This window comes from Anastrepha obliqua, chromosome 4 (genome assembly GCF_027943255.1).
Source record: "Anastrepha obliqua isolate idAnaObli1 chromosome 4, idAnaObli1_1.0, whole genome shotgun sequence".
NCBI classification, from domain to species: domain Eukaryota; kingdom Metazoa; phylum Arthropoda; class Insecta; order Diptera; family Tephritidae; genus Anastrepha; species Anastrepha obliqua.
In genome coordinates, this window is record NC_072895.1 from 1,547,040 (window position 1) to 1,565,662 (window position 18,623).

Below are 18,623 nucleotides of genomic sequence, written 5' to 3' on the forward strand. Positions count from 1 at the left end.
TGTGTGTGCACGAACACCTTGTAGCCATGCTGTGCAGCAGCCGCATTTTAACACGGTGATTTTGTTTACTCGCCCGCCACCTTGCAACTTCAAGTCGAAACTGTCACAGAACTGCTTCTCTCCTGCTTGCCTGCTACTCTGGTTTCTCTGCTTAAAATTTCCATCTTCCATTAGGTCGTTTGCACGTTTGCCCTTTTCAATTTCAATCAAACGTAAAAATGTTTTCGCTGTTATTCCGCCCACACTCTGCCCGCCAGCTCATGAATGGGAAAAGCAATTCCATATATTTACTACCTGTAGTTGTTTTTGTGCTTTGAATGATTGTTACACTTGAAATTTTGTCTGACTTCCTCGATTTATTATTATTTAGCTTACTGTTGCCTTTGGGATCTACGTAGCGCCCTATGAAATCCTTAGAAATTACTCCAAGACTTTCTCTGCATGGAGTCACGTTAGTAATGGTTTTTTCCACGTCGGAAGCGTATTCTGCTCGGAAACAGCAGAACACACGACATTTCACCATAAACTAAATGATATGGGAAAAATGCGTTTCTTTTTTTTGGATAGGGTAATAACGACATTCTTAGGGAATGAGCCAGATCCAGAATACAAGGAAAATGTTGACAATCTCCTTACCACATTTCAAGACATGGGTATCAGAATGTCATTGAATGTGAAACTTTTGCGTTCCTTCTTTGTCAGATGAATATGGAAAGAGTCTTCTACAGAAAATCAAAGGAGGAAAGACTTAAAGGAAAATCGAAGGAAGTACTGCCCTTAGGGTTAAAATATACTACAGAAAATTCCTCGTTAAATTCTACTGTAGAAGTCTGAGGACAGGAATTATATTTGAAGTGAGTTTATGCATTATATTTTCGTTAAATCAATTGCACATTTGACCAAAATGCTGAAACTTGAATCGCCCATAAAACAAAGGTGCGACCCTCAGAACAAGTACAGTCTCCTCTTTCATAATTGTTAGTGTTTGCTCGTGGTGAGTAACATTTTTATAAAATTTTTGGATTGTGATATTCTTTACTAAAAGGCAGTTGATTTTGTTCAATGAGAACACCAAAGTTTTGACCAAAAAACACTACACGTGCAACTTCAACACTCAAAAAATTAAGTGAGACAGTGGTGTGTGGCAGTTTGTGCCTATCGAATTAGCCTCTGCTCCTCTTGTCTTCAAATCTCGGTAATCTAGTTGAAGCGTCAGATATTAGTCGGCCGCTAGCTGATAATTTAGCACTATTCCCTAGCTGTTTATGATGTTTTATACTATTACAACAAAAACCAGTCATTAGCTACTATTCAAAATTTTTCAAATTTTTTTCTCTGTGTACGACTATTTGAAACTTTATGTCAGGTTCCTTTGGCTGCCATCACAAGTGTGATAACAGAAAGACAGGTGCCTCGGATGTTGCGTAGGCGTTTTTCTCCTCGTTATTCAATTTGTCTAAAACGCCACACACACACACACCCGAGTTCTTCTTAGATTTCCTGGCTCTAGTTTTTTGTACTTTGATATGCATTTGATATCGGTATCTGTTGATTTCCCCATTTCTCATTTCCAAAACTTATCGAAACGCTACTTTGCATATTTTTTTCTAATTATGTGTGGAAGTATAAGGAATAAAATTGATTTAATTACCCGCCAACGGAATCCGTACAAACCACACGCATACCGAAAGCAACGAGAACGGAAAGCAAGAACGAAAAGACCGTTCGAGCTGCCTCCAACTGATGGATTGGAGTGCAGAAGAAGATGGTGCAGATTCATTGAAATGGGAAATGACAGAAATTGTTAGCTCGTTTGTGAGTTGGAAAATTGGGTAATTTCGTGGAATATTACAGCGATTATCCTCTCCAAATGACGAGTTTTATCGTTGGATTCGTTGCTCTTTATGCCGCCATTCATTGCTATTCTTTGTGCTTCTTTATGTACCCTTGTTTTGTTGTCTTTCTCACCTCGAATTGCTTCTTTGTCATTTGGTTCGTCCTTAATATTTCGAATTCGTAATTGCAAAGTAATTAAGAGTGACTGCAGGCTAAAAAAGTGGTCACGATTGCAATACATACAAATATATTTCGAGCGAAATAAGTTTTGAAGATTTCTTTGGAATTATGGAAAAGTTTCTGATTGATATGTTTCAGTAAGTGATGAATTTACATACATACATATGTGAGCATTTGTCGCAAGCCTCGCGTCTTTTAGATATCTTCCATATGGAGATGATCGAGAATATTACACCCATGTGACAGTTGAAAAGCAGAAGAAGAGTTTAGCGCTGGCCTTTGATTCTAAAAATTTCTTCTGGTAGTAGATTCTGTCTGACGCTTTAAAATACTTGCTTTGTTTATCAATTCTCATAGTTAGCACCTACTTGTCTGGTCGTTGGGCCTAGAAGAAGACTGATTCCAGATATTTGCGACAAGCCAGGACACGAAACCATCAACAGACACGAAACCATCCATTCGCATAAATTTACCAGAAATAATTTGCTTTTCTTCTACAAAGAATTAGCCGAAAGTTTTCGAAAAAGGCCCATCAAATTCCCACACCTCCAAGTTAAAAATTCTATCGCATAATGGTTTTTTAGTTGAATTGCTGAGCCCGCAGCTTATTTGCTTCCTGGCCTTAAATTTTTCAGGCCCTGCTATTGCCACTTAAAGCCGGCTAGTGGAACTATGAGTTCGTTACATGTAACTGAAGTTTGAGTTCTACTTTAATGTTGTTGTTACTGTTTGATCATATTACGCTAAGAATTGATTCACCGCTATCCACATTTTCTAGATCTGGCTCTCAGCAACAATTATTTATTTCCAAACATGAGTCTTTTTCAAGGATCACAACCCGTTACCAGATAAAGGCTCACTGCAGCAAGTCTTGCCATGCGTCTCAGCTTTGCGCGCGCCTTCTCCAATTTGTTACACCAAGGATAGGGCTCCGTCGACTTGCTCCTTCCATCGGAGGCATGGTCTTCCCCTATGTCGTTGCCTTCTAACTTGCCATCTGAACACATTCTTTGCTGAAGCTTCTGCATGCATACGCTCGACGTGGTCTAGTAAACACAAGCGCTGAGTATTAAATATTTTCAACACCTCTATAAACCTTTTTCATTTAAAAACAGCAAAATGTGGTACAAATGCGTGAAGTGAACGGGAACTAAATAAAAAAATAAAAGAGATTTGGATAGAAAAATTATATTGGTGTTCGATTACAAATTTCGGAAATGCTCTGGAGAACATTTCCAATGGGTGATTTCATTCAGGTGTATTTTTTTGTGAAACCACTCGTCACATTACTTGATGAATGACGCATATCAGCGGTTTTAATGCGATCAATGAAACATCTTTTATCGGAAGCAGAATTCCATGAATAAATCGGGAGTCACTGCAAAAATCTCATACAGACTTTAGTTTTCCTAAGTACCAGTGCACGACAATCATTAAGGATTTTGTGGCAATCGCTCGTTAACATTGAATTCTTAGCGGATATGCGGACGGTTGTGGTCATTCCGTGGAACAAAGGGAGGTAGCTGGTATGTACGTACATGTGCTTGAAACCACATACACATGCATTTGCTTATATGCTTATAAGGCTTCTACTAAGAGTGGCTGAAATTACAAAAGTCAATGCAAACGCTGCGTGAGGGCAGTTGCACTGTGCCTTATTGCAGAAAGACCAATGGAACAGCTTGGAGACGTCAGCACAACACAGCATTTCACAATTTGTTGTTATTTTATTGCAACCAACGTTGTTGTTGTTTCTTTGTGGTATTTGCTATTAATTGCTTGCACTTCTTATTTCCTCTACTCCGTGGCATATATGCCGTTAGCTAGTCCTTTTTAGGTGGATTCCTTTGCCCCGACTCTGAGTTCATTACGCACACATTGTCCGTCACTGGATGCACCACTTACGCATGTGCAAATGTTGTGTACCTACAGAGGCAAACAACAAAAACCAAAGATAAAACACGGTATGCGTCAGTGTTATGTACAACAACACTCACTGCGGCGGCTCCGCCACTCAAGGCGCGAATGTGACACACATGTCTGCAATATGCGTTACAAGTTACAAGCGTGAGCCGTGATCGCAGTCGTCGTTGCATTGATGCAACATATGCTGCACGCCTACTGGCTGGCTGTTTGGTTGTTTTTTACTGCCTCTTTCAACGCCTGCGACTGCGGGAACTAATGTGTGCTAACTGTGACTTACTGCCGCCGGAATGCTCCTTCGCTGCATCTGCTTCTTTTCTGCATGTGCAGCCAGGGTAGAAAAGAAAAAGGCGATGGCAAAAGATTCGCTGAAAAATTTCGTAAAAATCTGAAGTCGTGGCACATTAAACATTTTTCGAGAAAAAAGTGCCATATAAATGCTGGGAAGTTGAAGATGTAAAAACTCAGCGAAATGAGAAGTTGAATGAATGAATGGCGGTTTACACCTCCACTGTAAAATACTTCGTACCCTGAAATCTTTCTGTACGTTTTGTAATCTACTCTATCCTTCACGAAACCTAATCCAAGCCCAATTCTGTTCATTAAATCTAGGAAGGTGCTGGGTTTGTCTGCCCGTTTGTGCCTCTCTTCCAACTGTACCAGGTGAAGATATTTATTTCTTCTTCTCGATATGACACCGCATTCAAGAAGCCGGAGCTGTGTGAGATTGTGTTTCTGATAATATGTCGCACAGTTGACAAGAATTCTTACACCACATCTCGAGCCTGTGCAGAAAACTTTGCAGTTGTTGTTATAGCAGCTTACTAAACCCTGCCAGTGCGATGTATTTATGTTGGATCCAGAGGGGGAGGGGTGTTAGGTGAGAAAGTTTCAAAGGCATGTGAATAGGTGGTTAGTGTCGTGCGGTGTGTCTTCACTGCTGGACATATATTGGGTATGTCGGGGTCGATTCTGGATAAGTAGGAGTTTAACCTGCTACCGTATCCAGAACGCAATTGGGATAAAGTTACGCGGGTCTCGCGAAGAAGCTGAAGTGCTTCGTCTGCAATAGGTGGTGGTTGAACTCCGATAGCGCCATTCAGAGATCGGGAGTTTAGGAAGAAGGCATGTGTCTCCCGATGAATGTCGTTTAGTGTTTGTCTGTCTGTCCAGTAGTTGCAATGTGTTTTCGTCAGTGTAGTTGAAGAGATACGGAATGACCCTTTAGAATGTCAGTAAGCAGTCTCTAGAGAGACTTATGAGGTGTTTAAATATGTTATGATTACACCCTCCTAGAAAAGACTTGGCCTGGTGGCAGGGCAGAAACACACTCGGAGGTTTGCTATTGCCTGCCAAGGGGCGACCGCTATTAGAAAAAAACTGTTTCTTCTTTTTGGTCTTTCACCGAGATTCGAACCTACGTTCTGTACTCTCTGAATTCCGAATGGTAGTCACGTACCAACCCATTCGGCTACGGCGGATGAATAGGCAATACATCCGCTCTATCGTTCTCGGCTATGCCTGTGTGGTCCGGCATCCGTATGGGTTGAATGCGATTGCATGCTCCTAATAAGTTTAATATTTCTATACACTACAATACCATTGAGGACTCAAACTCAAGGGATGAAAGATGTCATAAACTCCAGTTTTGGTTTGAGGCAAAATATTCCAACATCTATACCAGTATTTTGCTGGCGTCTCCTCGCAATAGAAGAGGTGCAATAGTTTGCCTGTCTTGAATATCTTTTCCGAAACTGACGACCTTTGAGATATCATCTCTTGGGAATGCTCAACGTTTCAATGTTCATAGTGATCACATTTCCTTGTAAGATCACATTTCCTGTAAGATCAAGCTCTGCCTCCACCGTAATGCACATGCATGCTAAGCGCTATACTATCGATAGGAGGGTTCTCGTGACCTAAATATTTCAAAATTGTATTCCTATTAGATTCCGAGTTATCTGGTTCGATCTTTCAAAGGAAAAAATCTGTAATTTAAACTACTTTCTTTGATAGGCCTTCTGTGTCCACGTTTCACATCCATATGTTGCCACTACTCGAACCAGTGTTTTATATGTTTTGATTTTCGTTCTTCTACTCGAGGGTTTGCGTTTTAACAGTTTAACGTGGGCAACATATGCTTTGTTTGCAGCCTGCTCGCGGTCTACTGAGAAGCAGTCTTAGATATTTAATTTTATCCAAGCTGTCAAATTTATGATCACCAATTGTAAGGTCTGGCGCGTTTCTCAGCGTTTTAAATCTTGCAAGGTATTTAGTTTTGCTTCCATTGATTTTTAGTCCAAAGAATTTTGCTTATATTTGGAGTACTCCTTTTATAACGTTCATATTTATTGCGAGGAAATTAGGAAATAAATAAAACTGTAGAACAGCGATCGTTCTTCACACAGAAAGGTAATTTTTATTATTATTATCTTTTTTCTACTACTTTTTTCTAAAACTTAATTTTTCTAGACTTATACAATTTTTTGTGGACCTTCTGCTATAAAAACCTTAGCTTGGTTAATTTCAATATGCATTAAAAGGATTCGACCAACTATAAAATATGTGAGGAAAATCTTATGGTGTTTCTTTGGTTAGTACTGACGAAGTTTATAAGTTAAATTACAGATTTATATTTTCCGAACTCACATGAAATTAATTTTTTTTAGCTGAATTTTTTGTTTTTTGATGTTCCTTCTGTTTTGCTTTATTGTTATTATAATTTGGCATTGTTGTAAGAAACGTTTTTGTTTTTGTTGTCTTTGTTCGTGCCGTACCACACATGTGTGCACAGTTTGTAACCATAACTACATCACTGCATAACTGCATACTTACAAGCCCACATCCGCGACTGCCTTGTTCCCTAGTGCAGACAGTTAGTTGCATGCAAGAGTAGTCTTGATTTACTGTTAGTCGATATGTACTCGTACACATGAAAATCTATACGCATCCGTCCTTAAGGGTATGTATAGAAGAACTCTTGTATACAAGTGAACTTGAAACAGGACTAGTTCCACACCAGTTCTTTATGAGTGCCTGCGCACTAATTTCACACTAGCATCCGTGCCAGACATACATATAATATGTACGTACTTTTATTAATTCTTGTGCTCTTGCGGTGCCAGTTACTAGTCGGTGAATTGTAAAACAAAATTCTATGGCTACGAGTCCCTATAATTGGTTCCCTGGTTCGAATTGATGCAAATTCCATATATTCACCTTGAGGCTTATTAAGACCTGCAGTATCTGTTCACTGATAGGTGCGATCGCTAGCGGCTGTATTCTTAAATAAAACACATCAGGGTCTGCGGGTGTGCATATTCAACATCTCTCTCATTTGCGTCCCACCGCGCGCTGATGGAAGGGATCTGTGGTCCGACAGTCAAAATCCATAATCAACTGATTAATATTGAATGACCTCGCCGAACCCTGAAACGTGGTAGTAAAGGGTGCAAAGTGCGCACGTACGTCTAATATCATCAAGGAAACCTTGGGGTCAAGGAGTAGCAAACTCACAGTCAGCATCCAATTCGCCACCTAAGTCTCGCTTCTGCTTTTAGCCAACACAGCTTGACAAAATGGGGAATAAAATGAGGTCCAACGTTTGCTGCGAGGAAGATCTGCCGGGAGTAAAACATATAAGAGAGTTGAATGGAGTGAAGAGCGAAGGGAGTGGTAAAAATATGTGTGCGCGAAGGTTTGCTTGATATCTATGGTGGAAAAAAAATTTGAGGGGAACTTTGGCTGCCACGTCACTAGAGAGATTCTGCAGCCGAATTCTGCGTGATCATTTCACATGCATTTACGCACTCGTCCATTCAATCGTTGTTCAAGTAGCAAGGAAGTATTTTTGGTTGATTTTTTCGTATATTACCAACACAATCTCAATTTTTTGTAAACAAATCCCAAGTGAAGTCAACCCATCAGCTAATTCGTCAACTTTGCTCAGCGCCGAATGACGGTCTGCTACATAGACCACCTCTAAGACTTCGTCGTACAAACGGGGCCAGTGGGCATTTGTGTTAGTACTGTCGTAGTCTTCAGTCGACTCGATTTCCTGTGGGGCATTTACTTCAAAAGTTGGTAGCCTGACGCACTTCTTTAAGGCATCAAATTGGCATTACTGTAGATGCCTCTGTGTACGAACAATTTACATATGGGCTTATATTTTACATACATACGTACATACTAAGTTTCATATACATACAAATTTAGTAGTTCATTTACACATACCTATGCATGTATGTATGTTTGTATTGCTCTACTGCATGTTTCTCATCTGCATGTGGCAAGTTACAAACTGCCGCTGCTTGAAGACCGAGCTCAGCGTAGGTATAAAGATTTGTATTTTGTTTTAAAAATTACTTTTTTTGTGGAATCACCCCCTGCCACTCTATCTCATATTAGATGCTTTCCATTTCAATTCAACCGGGCTATTCGGGTCATGTTCTTCGATTTCGATGTAACTCAAATATGTTACTCTCTGGTCAAAATAATGAGACACGTATTTTTTTGTTCGCCCGAAAAAAATTTTTTTCAAGAGTTATCGGCAATTTTGTTTTTCGGCTCAAACACGATTTTTTTTAATTATATAAGAAAAATTTTTTTTTAAATGCCCATAACTTAGTCAAAAATGAACCGATTTTAATAATTCTGGGTTCAAAATGATCGTAATTACTTACACGAGCGACATCATGTAGAAACAATTGCAAAAAAGTAGTTGAAAATTATTTGTTTAACAAAAAAGAAAAAAAATTGAAATTTTTTCGAAATTCAATATTTCAAAAAGTGTATTTTTTTTTTTTTATAACTTTTTCCAAATCAAAAGGACATCTCAAACTTTAATAGAGCTGAATGCCTAGTAGCTAAAATGCGTTGTTTTTGAGTAATGAATTTTTGAGTAAAAAACCTGTTTCGCACTTTTTGTTTTTTTGCAAAATAAAAAATTTTCAACTACCTTTTTGCAACTGTTTCTACATGAAGTCACTCGTGTAAGTAATTACGATTATTTTGAACCCAAAATTATTAAAATCGGTTCATTTTTGAGTAAGTTATGAGCATTTAAAAAAAAAATTTTCTTATATTATTAAAAAAAATCGATTTTGAGCCAAAAAACAAAATTGCCGATAACTCTTGAAAAAAATTTTTTTCGGGCGAACAAAAAAATACGTGTCTCATTATTTTGACCAGAGAGTAACATATTTGAGTTACATCGAAATCGAAGAACATGACCCGAATAGCCCGGTTGAATTGAAATGGAAAGCATCATTATTATCGAAAATTGAAGCCACTACAGAAGCAAGCACTCATTAAACATTTGTACCTATGTGTGTATGTAAATATCTATAATTTGTAATAAGTGATTCTACATTAAAGTTGTGCTTAATATAAGGAATATTTGCTTATAAATATTATTAGTATTTCAATTCGAGGACATAGGTAAATGTACGTGAAGAGCAATATGAGGGCAAGAGGGCACTCTTATAAATGAGTTATGATCACAACCAATAATCAACTACTCACAATTCTCCAACTCAAAAAGAAGAAAGTGAGAATGCTTACAGGTACCAGAGCACCTGCTTCTCTGAAGCGATGCTATTCCCGTGAAAAGTATAGGGGTTGTTGTTATTGTAGCAGCGTAAACGTTCCCCATTTATGTACATGGAATGCAGGAGATAAATCCGGGTCGTTCCGGTAACGAATAATCGACTGTGGGGACGGTACGGTATGGTATGGCCCCAAACATGTTCATTCCTTCAATTCAGCTTGATAGCATCTTAGATTCATGAAGTATGACACCACTTTTACCCCCAAACGTGTAAACTGTATCAAAATTAACTCTTGAAATACCTGTAGATCTATGAAAATTAAAAAAAAAATAAAATAGCTTGAATTTATTATTTTGACCAAAACTTATTCGCTCATAATTGCCAGATGTGTAGATTTTACATTATTTGCATTTAGTATTTTACGGCCGCCGTAGCCGAATGGGTTGGTGCGTGATTACCATTCGGAATTCACAGAGAGGTCGTTGGTTCGAATCTCGGTGAAAGCAAAATTAATAAAAACATTTTTCTAATAGCGGTCGCCCCTCGGCAGGCAATGGCAAACCTCCGAGTGTATTTCTGCCATGAAAAAGCTCCTCATAAAAATATCTGCCGTTCGGAGTTGGCTTGAAACTGTAGGTCCCTCCATTTGTGGAACAACATCAAGACGCACACCACAAATAGGAGGAGGAGCTGGGCCAAACACCTAACAGAAGTTTACGCGCCAATTATTTATTTTATTTTTATTTTACAGTTTGGATAACTAAACGTGTCAGAAATTTGCGAAAACTCTATCGAAGTATTATAAGATTTTTTAGTATCGAAAACCGTACTGAAAAATTTATAAATGTTTTTTTTTTGGCAGATGTGAAAAAAATTATCCAAGTCTTGTTATTGATAAAGCTGATTTCATACAAGGCAATAAAAGCGGAAAATTTAACGAGAACGTAATCAAGGCATTCAATTTTATTCAACATAATTACAAAACACCAATTGAGTTTGCGTACATTGGAAAAACGTTCGGTATTTGCGCGAGTATTTCGGAAGACTTTCCCGCAAAAACAATTCTGCATAATATCAACGCTTTAGAGGGCAAAGATTGGGTATCCATTTTGTTGCCAACAGTTCAATATAATTGGCACTCGGAAAGGGCTGAGTTGTCTAAGGCAGTATTCGAAGGATTTATCAGTGAGTTGCGCAAACTGTCTACAAAATCCAATGAATTCAAGAATAACCTGGCATCGCAAAATGGAGGAAGTTTTTTAGGGAAATTTTGGAGAAACTGCGTATTAAGCACATCACAGGTTCGAGTGTTCATATAAGCAGTTCAAATTCAAATCTATTTGGTATAGAACTCTTCAAGTCCTGGCGGTCAAAATTACGCCAACTCTTATGGAGCTCAAAGGAGAGAGAAAAAATAGTTGAAAGTTGATGGAGAAAACTTGCACAACTATCCGAGGTGCACGGGGCCAATAGGTCATAGAGAGATGATAGAAGATACTTGCGTAACAGCTAGGCTACTATGGCCGCAAATAAACAAGAAAAAGACAATGGAATTGCTTAGCCTCTTAAGAAATGATTTCTCGAAGGTCGTGGCTTGAATAACCGGCCATTGGCTATTTGGCAGACATTCCTTGAGACTAGAAGTTTTCTCCCATCAATATTGTTGTAGAGATAAGGAAGAGGAAGAAACAGTTGAGCATCTCCTTTGCAATTGTCTAGCCTTAGCTAAAGTCAGAGCAGGTTTTCTAGGTAGATAGTTTTTCAATTCTCTTACGGAACTGTCTATCGTGGGGACTGGACCAATCCTCATAAGAGCCACAAAAGTTTACTGGCTTCAAAATATCAAAAAATGGCATTTCTTTGGATTTATCTCTTGATTTTTTAGGCTGCATTCCGTTGAAAGATATTGGCATTGAAAAATTTAAATCTATATATTTGACATCTGAGAATGGTCAACCATCCAAATAATTTAAAACTTCTACTGACGATGAAAGCGATAACGAAAATACCGAATATCAATTTTAAAATATTGTAACGCCTTTTCAATTTTAAAATAAAGATAAAATGAGACAACTTAATTTATTAAAGAATGTACTTAGGTTGGCGGAAACTGGTCGTATACAAACCCCAAAAAGGAAGAGGTCAACCAACTTTGTATGAACCCCCTCTTAATCAGTTGCAGTACAAAAGAGAATTTGAATGGAGAAATATAAGAGTGTTGGAAGAAAAACAGTACTAAAGGCTTTGAAGAGCAAGCGAATTGGTTTGAACCCCTCCTTGCCAACAAAAGGAACAGAACTATGAAATAATATTAAGAAGAAAAAAAGTAAATTAAATAACTAGAAAATTGTGCTAGGTGCGAGTAAATGAGGCACAAAAGAAATATGAAACACATGTACACAGAACGAATGACCGCAAGTGTATTGGATGATAGGCAATTGCAAAAGAGGATACAGAACAAAGTAACGCAGAAAATCCGATATTAGTAGAATTAGCCGATAAGTAAAACCAGCTGATACGAGGAGGACAAAAGTAGGAAATAGAATAGGCCCACAAACGCAGGACCACGGAAGTCTCGGAGGGGAGGGAAAACGTGCGGCAGCGCGCAATGACATTGAATTTTAAACAGGCGGTAGGGCGGCTGGTGGAAAACGCTTACGCACTCAGCAACCGAAGGAAGGCGACATACACTTGTAGAGTAAGGGAATGTAGCAACAGCACAAAGGGATGTGCAGCAGAAACAGCTGAGTGCACAAGGACATAAGTGGACAGCAATTGGTAAGCAGAATGGGGGTGTCTGGTCTAGCGAGTGAAACGAACGATTTTCCAAATAACGTGGGAGAATAAGTGCAGAGAGGCCGTGTAGCGAGTTAAAGAAGAAGGTGACTTTGATGTCGCAAAAGAGCGAGAATATTGGGTACAAACTTTTAGAGTTGGGAAAATAATGAGTAGATAATTCGGATATCTTTATTTCAGAGAAAGTAAAGCTCATATAAATATTGTAAGAAAAATAGTGTTTGAAGAGCAAATAAATTAAAAACACAACAACAACCATCGGAAAGTTCCCACTCACAAATATCCGATAGGAAGTCAACGCCAACACTGCGACCGAATCGCTCAGCTGTTCTTGGATACCGAAGCCCAGCGATGTCCTATTCACTGATAAACGGCCGCACCTTCGGATATTCGTTCACTTATTCGTTTTACCGAGGCAGCGTGCAACGAGGCGGCACCGGCATTCAACGCGGAAGAGCGCATATAATCGAAGAAAATCCTGGAAGCTCCGCATTTGGCGGAAATTGTTTGTTGCTTGGGGTGGGTCAACGGTGATAATGGAAAGAAACTGTTGCTGCCACAACACAAACCATAATAACATCAATGGCAAAGAAAATCATAACAAAAGCAACGCAACAACCATTCCAGGCCTCACAGCGACCGGCTCGCTGCATCGTTTTGTGTATGTATCGGTTTTTGAATTGTTGTTGAGCTGTGACCCAGTGTGTGGGAGCTGCGCGGCGCACACAGGCTTTCCAGGCGCATGCACACATTTGCACAATTAGTGTTATACTCGCAATACACCTAAGCAGCTGATAGGCGCACATATACATGCAAATGTAAGCTAATCGCTATAAGTGCGGCCAACGCAACACCGACCGCGACTCTACTTTTTCACTCGTGCTGGAGCATCAACCCCTTGGCTGCAAAGGTGTGCTTATTTCTTTATATGCGTATGTGTTAGTGTACGTAGCGTTTATGTGTGTGGGTCTCATCGAGCGAATGCCCCACCGCAGGGGAAAGCAGTTGTTTCGTTGTGGTTTTACTCTTGCTTTCGTTCTGAGCGCCTGCGGTCAACTACAGTGCAAATTGAATGAGAAAAATCTCAGCAGCGCATGTGCCATTCACACACACGCGCGCTAACATACACTAAATACGCCTACATCCACACAGATTTCGAAGTTGTTACTATGTGGGGAATAAATGGTTGCGTTGTTGTGCATGTGTGTTGGCTTGTTTGCGTGCGCGCCAGTATCAATAAGGCAAATGCAACAACAAACACTCTGATAAGCCGCTCACCGAAAGTGAAACAAGAAAATACGAAAAGAACGTGATACGAAAGCAAAAGCCAGCAAATTTCTATTAGTCAGCAGTGTTGCCATTTCTAAGTTTTCGAGAGAAGTAAAAGCGCAAAAAAGTGAAGTGTTTCGAAGCGAGTAAACGAATTGATGCCCACTAAGCAATAAATTTGTATTTTGTAATAAACTGAATTATAGCAAAAAAAGGCATCTTTTAAAAACGCAACTACCTGCATGAAGTAGAAAGGACGACATGAATCCACGTTCCATTAATCGGGAGAGAATCTTGGGGATATGCAACTTGCAGTCATGGGGGGTAAGCAATAAAATATGGTAACAAGTCTCGCATGCTTGGTTGTGTTTTGTCTTATAGCCTAGACAGACGACGGCATTAATCGGGATTACCGGCGCAGTTAATTCTGATTAAAATTGTAGTGTGTCAGACGGTTGGTACGCGGATTAGTGAACAGCAGATTTGCTAAATGGGTAGTTATGTCATCAAAAGATGGACCGCAGGCAACAAATACTGGTATTACCTGCCCTGATACTAAGAAATAATTATTTATTTAAACTGCTCCAAAATATTAAAACAATTGATGTAATTTCGAACATCTAAGTGCATCACATTGCATCCAGTCTTTCTTGTTTTTCTCTTCAAAAGTTTCATGACTTTTCTCTCACAATAGATATTAATTGCCATTTTTCGGAAATGTTGCCATCGAAAATCCACTTGAATTATGAGAATTAAGTCTATTTGTCAATTCCCATTAATTACACTTAATTCCTGAGATGATTCCGCATTTAGTCACCAATCCCTATTAACACTGTCTAGCCTATTATAAATCTTTCAGTTTGTAATAATTTAAAGTTAGGCTGAGATGATTGGACATTTTTTGTTAAAGAATTTGAGAGCAAGTTTAATGGTTTTAGGACTTTTCAGGTACGATTAATGCAAATAAATGCGCTCAAGAAAAAATGTAAACTCAAACACACTATTTGCAAGGTCAACGGCAAAGGCGTTTGGAGATCAAATTGTCTATCCTATCATAATGCAGATCACGGTAAAGTGCAAATTAGAAAAAATAAGTGCGAATTAGTGATTGTAAAATTAATAGGACTATGTTTAAGTTCGTGCGGTTTTACAACAGATGGCGTAACTTGATTATTATTCCATCGATCCACATTTCCAAACATTCATTGGAGAGCTACTGTCGTAAGGCACAAACGTCAGTATAAGTTTTTTATTTGAAGCGTAAACAACAATATTTTTACCACACTTGAAAATGTCGAATTTCGTGCCAAATAATGTGTTTTTGCGGGGAATTCTTCTTCATTATTTTAATATGAAGAAAAAAGCAGCCGAAAGTCATCGTATCTTGGTGGAAGTTTATGGTGAGCATGCTCTAGCTGAGCGAACGTGCCAGAAGTGGTTTACACGCTTTAAAAGTGGTGATTTTGGCTTGGAAGACGAAGAGCGCGAGGGTGCGCCGCCAAAGTTCATGGATACCGAATTGGAGGAATTGCTCGATCAAGATCCGGCTCAAACGCAAGAACAGGTTGCAAAAACTTTGGGAGTTGATCAATCAACCATTTCCAAACGTTTAAAAACCATGGGAATGATCCGAAAGGTAGGCCATTGGGTGCCGTATGAATTGAAGCCAAGAGACGTTGAACGCCGTTTTATGGCATGCGAACAACTGCTTCAACGGCACAAAAGAAAGGGTTTTTTGCATCGAATTGTGACTGGCGATGAAAAGTGGGTCCATTACGACAATCCAAAACGTCGGGCAACGTATGGATACCCTGGCCATGCTTCAACATCGACGTCGGCGCAGAATATTCATGGCCTGAAGGTTATGCTGTGTATCTAGTGGGACCAGCTGGGTGTTGTGTATTATGAGCTACTGAAACCGAATGAAACGATTACGGGGGATGTCTACCGACGACAATTGATGCGTTTGAGCCGAGCACTGCGAGAAAAACGGCCGCAATACGCCGATAGACACGACAAAGTTATTTTGCAACATGACAATGCTCGGCCACATGTTGCACAAGTGGTCAAAACATACTTAGAAACGCTCAAATGGGATGTCCTACCCCACCCGCCGTATAGTCCAGACCTTGCGCCATCCGATTACTATCTCTTCCGATCGATGCAACATGGCCTGGCTGACCAGCACTTCCGTAATTACGATGAAGTCAAAAAATGGATCGATTCGTGGATTGCGGCAAAACCGACCGAATTTTTCACAAAGGGAATCCGTGAATTGCCAGAAAGATGGGAAAAAGTAGTAGTAAGCGATGGACAATACTTTGAATATTAAATTTGTAACCATTTTACGTCAATAAAGTTTCAAATTTCGAAAAAAAACCGCACGAACTTAAACATAGTCCTATATAACGAAGTAAAATTGTGATAAAATAAATTTCCGCGTTTAAGATCATTCCAGGGATTCCAATTGATTTTTCAAATTTATGTTTTAAGAGTTCACTTTTGCATTTGTCTTCGCCTATGCTAATCCTATTTTCATATGCTGCATTTTCAAGCGAAATATAAATAGTTGTGCGAAATATATGTTGCTCGACTGGCCTTTTTGCAGGTGTTTCTATTTGTTATTGCTTTGTTAATTTTTGATTCTTTTGTTTATCTAACGATGCCTTTTATCTGTGGAGAGTTATGGGATAAGCTGAGGACGGTCTTGCAAATCGAAGTGAAAAACCTCAATTGAAGTGATGGCGGCAGCACTGTTGATGACATATCCCATCAGCCGTTCGGGTGTACTGCGCTGCCTCTACGCTCGCACGCATACCTATACATAATATTTTCACACACGCGAGCATGTAGGTGTACGAGTATATAAGTATGTGCGCCTTCGCAGGCAGGCAAACAGATAGACACTTCCGTCATGCTGTCGCTTGTCGCTTGCTAATCGCGCGTCCCACTCCCACACACACACACACACACTTGCAAGTGCATACGAAATTCTAACTGTGTTTTATGCATGTATGTGTGTTGGCATATGACTGGCTCTCTCTTTGCGCTGCTCAGCTCAGCTGACTGGCTGCTGCTACGGAGCTGTTAGCTCGAGATTCACCGTTCGTTCGCTCGCTTGCTCGTCTTTTTTGCTTGCCGCGCTCGCCTTTTTCTTTCCGGCCGCCACGGCTTCTTGTTGGGTAAAGACAAACTTTTGCGCTGTTGATGCAACATTCGAAAAACGTTACGCACGGTGACCGTTAGACGCAGTGACTCGCAGCGGATCGACAAACAGCTCAGCTTTGCACAGTGAGGCAAACGGTCCGTGTGTTCAATAATACTACTTAGCTACAAAACAGCAATTTCTGCATTGTGTTTAGCGCGGTGTGCCGATTGAATATTTCAAGAAAATATATAAATAAATACATTACAGAAATATATTCTTAATTATACTTTTAAACAAAGGTGAAAAAGCGGAGAAGCAAAAGCAAATGAAAGGTGTTTAGACAAAACAAAAAAATATATAAAATAAAAAAAACAGTAATTCGAAAATAATTTTTTTTATTTCATGTTTTAATTGCTAATATTTTCGCAAATCGCGCATTGATAAAAATGTTTTTTCGGACTAAATGCTGCGATGGCCAGCACTAAAGAAGCGAATGCCCAGAAAGCTAAAAATAAGTGACGCCGTGAAGTGTTAGCGCAAATTTATTTTCGGAACATTTTTTAAACATTATTATTGCTATGTAATTGAAAAATAAAAAAATGAAAGTAAAAGTAAATAAGTAAATAAATAAATAAAATTTTGCGGCACGCGTAATTTTGATATTAGAAAAGTATTTATAAATAATTTTGCAAGTTAAAATAGAAAATTAAAAATAACAATAACAATTGTGGCAATGGCGGCACTATAAAAATAAACAATCACATTTGTAAATAAAAATGGATTCTGCCAAAGGTTTACCCATGTAATTATAAGAAAAAAAAAAAATAAATTCAAAAAATTTGTTGCTATCAAAAGTATGAATAAATAAACGGAAAACAATTGTGACGGAAAAGTAATAAAAATATAAATACGTAAATTAGAAAATATTAAAAATAAAAAGATATGGATTTTGTAAAAAAAAAAAACATTTTCTATGAAAAACGGTTTGACTTAAATAGCATAAATTTAAAAAAAATATTTATAAGAAGTTTATCAAAATAATTAAACTTAATGCAACACACAAAACGAATTCCGAGCTTACCATAAGTTAGAACTTTAAGCAATAAAGATCTTAATCTTTTTCAAAAATCGGAAATTCTTTAAAAAATTAAAAATTTAATTAAACTTAAAATATTGGATTTTTAGATATTTCTTCCAAAATGAGTTTCAAATGAGTTTTACTTAATTGCATATAAATCATAAGCAGTAAATTTCATGATACACACTTTGCTTGTATTGAAATAAAGAATCTATAAAAAAATTTCGTTTCATAAAGAAAATTAAAAAAAATTAAAAACTTTTCTAGCCTATTTTGAACTGAATCGGCCTGCATTGCCTTCTAAGCAAAGCGTTTTATATGTATATTTTTTTCATTACATGAAATATAATTGTAAATTATTTATTATACAATTACGGCTATTAAAATCTGTTTTCATGAAATAATATCGTTGGAATACTTACTGCAAATCAGCATCGTGCAGATTTTAATTTCAGTATTCTACTAAAATTCAATTCCTCGAATGAAAATTTTGAAAGCCAAGCAAATGAAATTAAAAAAAATTAAAATGAAAATACAAATTAAATGGAAACTTAATTTTTACGGGAAACCATTATTTTTCTAAGAACCACTTTTCCAATGGTTTGGTTTGAAAGAAGAAAATTGTAAGTTTCCAGACGGTTTTTGAACTAAAATTAATTGCTGCCAAAATCGTTCAGTTAATATTGTCTCGTTCTATGTATCTATCGCTTAGACTGGCATAAAAAACGTTGGACATGTGTAAAAAGTTAAAAGTGCCCACTCAAATTGTACCGAGTTTTTGAGCCACAAAATATTTTCGAAAATATTGTACAGCCATTATTGAAATCAATGGAAATGGCCGATG

At 38.2% G+C, this 18,623-nt stretch overlaps 1 protein-coding gene across 10 annotated transcripts in view; it reads left to right on the forward strand.

The window, feature by feature from the left end:
* Positions 1-18,623, forward strand: part of LOC129243566 (myocyte-specific enhancer factor 2) — a 119,048-nt gene that overhangs the window by 43,627 nt on the left and 56,798 nt on the right. Inside the window, exon 1 of one of the 10 annotated variants that reach the window (XM_054880670.1) lies at positions 16,733-16,856. The exons of the other annotated variants lie outside the window; for them this stretch is intronic. The gene's annotated coding sequence lies outside the window, so the exon portion shown is untranslated. Of the gene's footprint in view, positions 1-16,732; positions 16,857-18,623 lie in introns of those variants that run through there. 10 annotated transcript variants of the gene reach the window in all.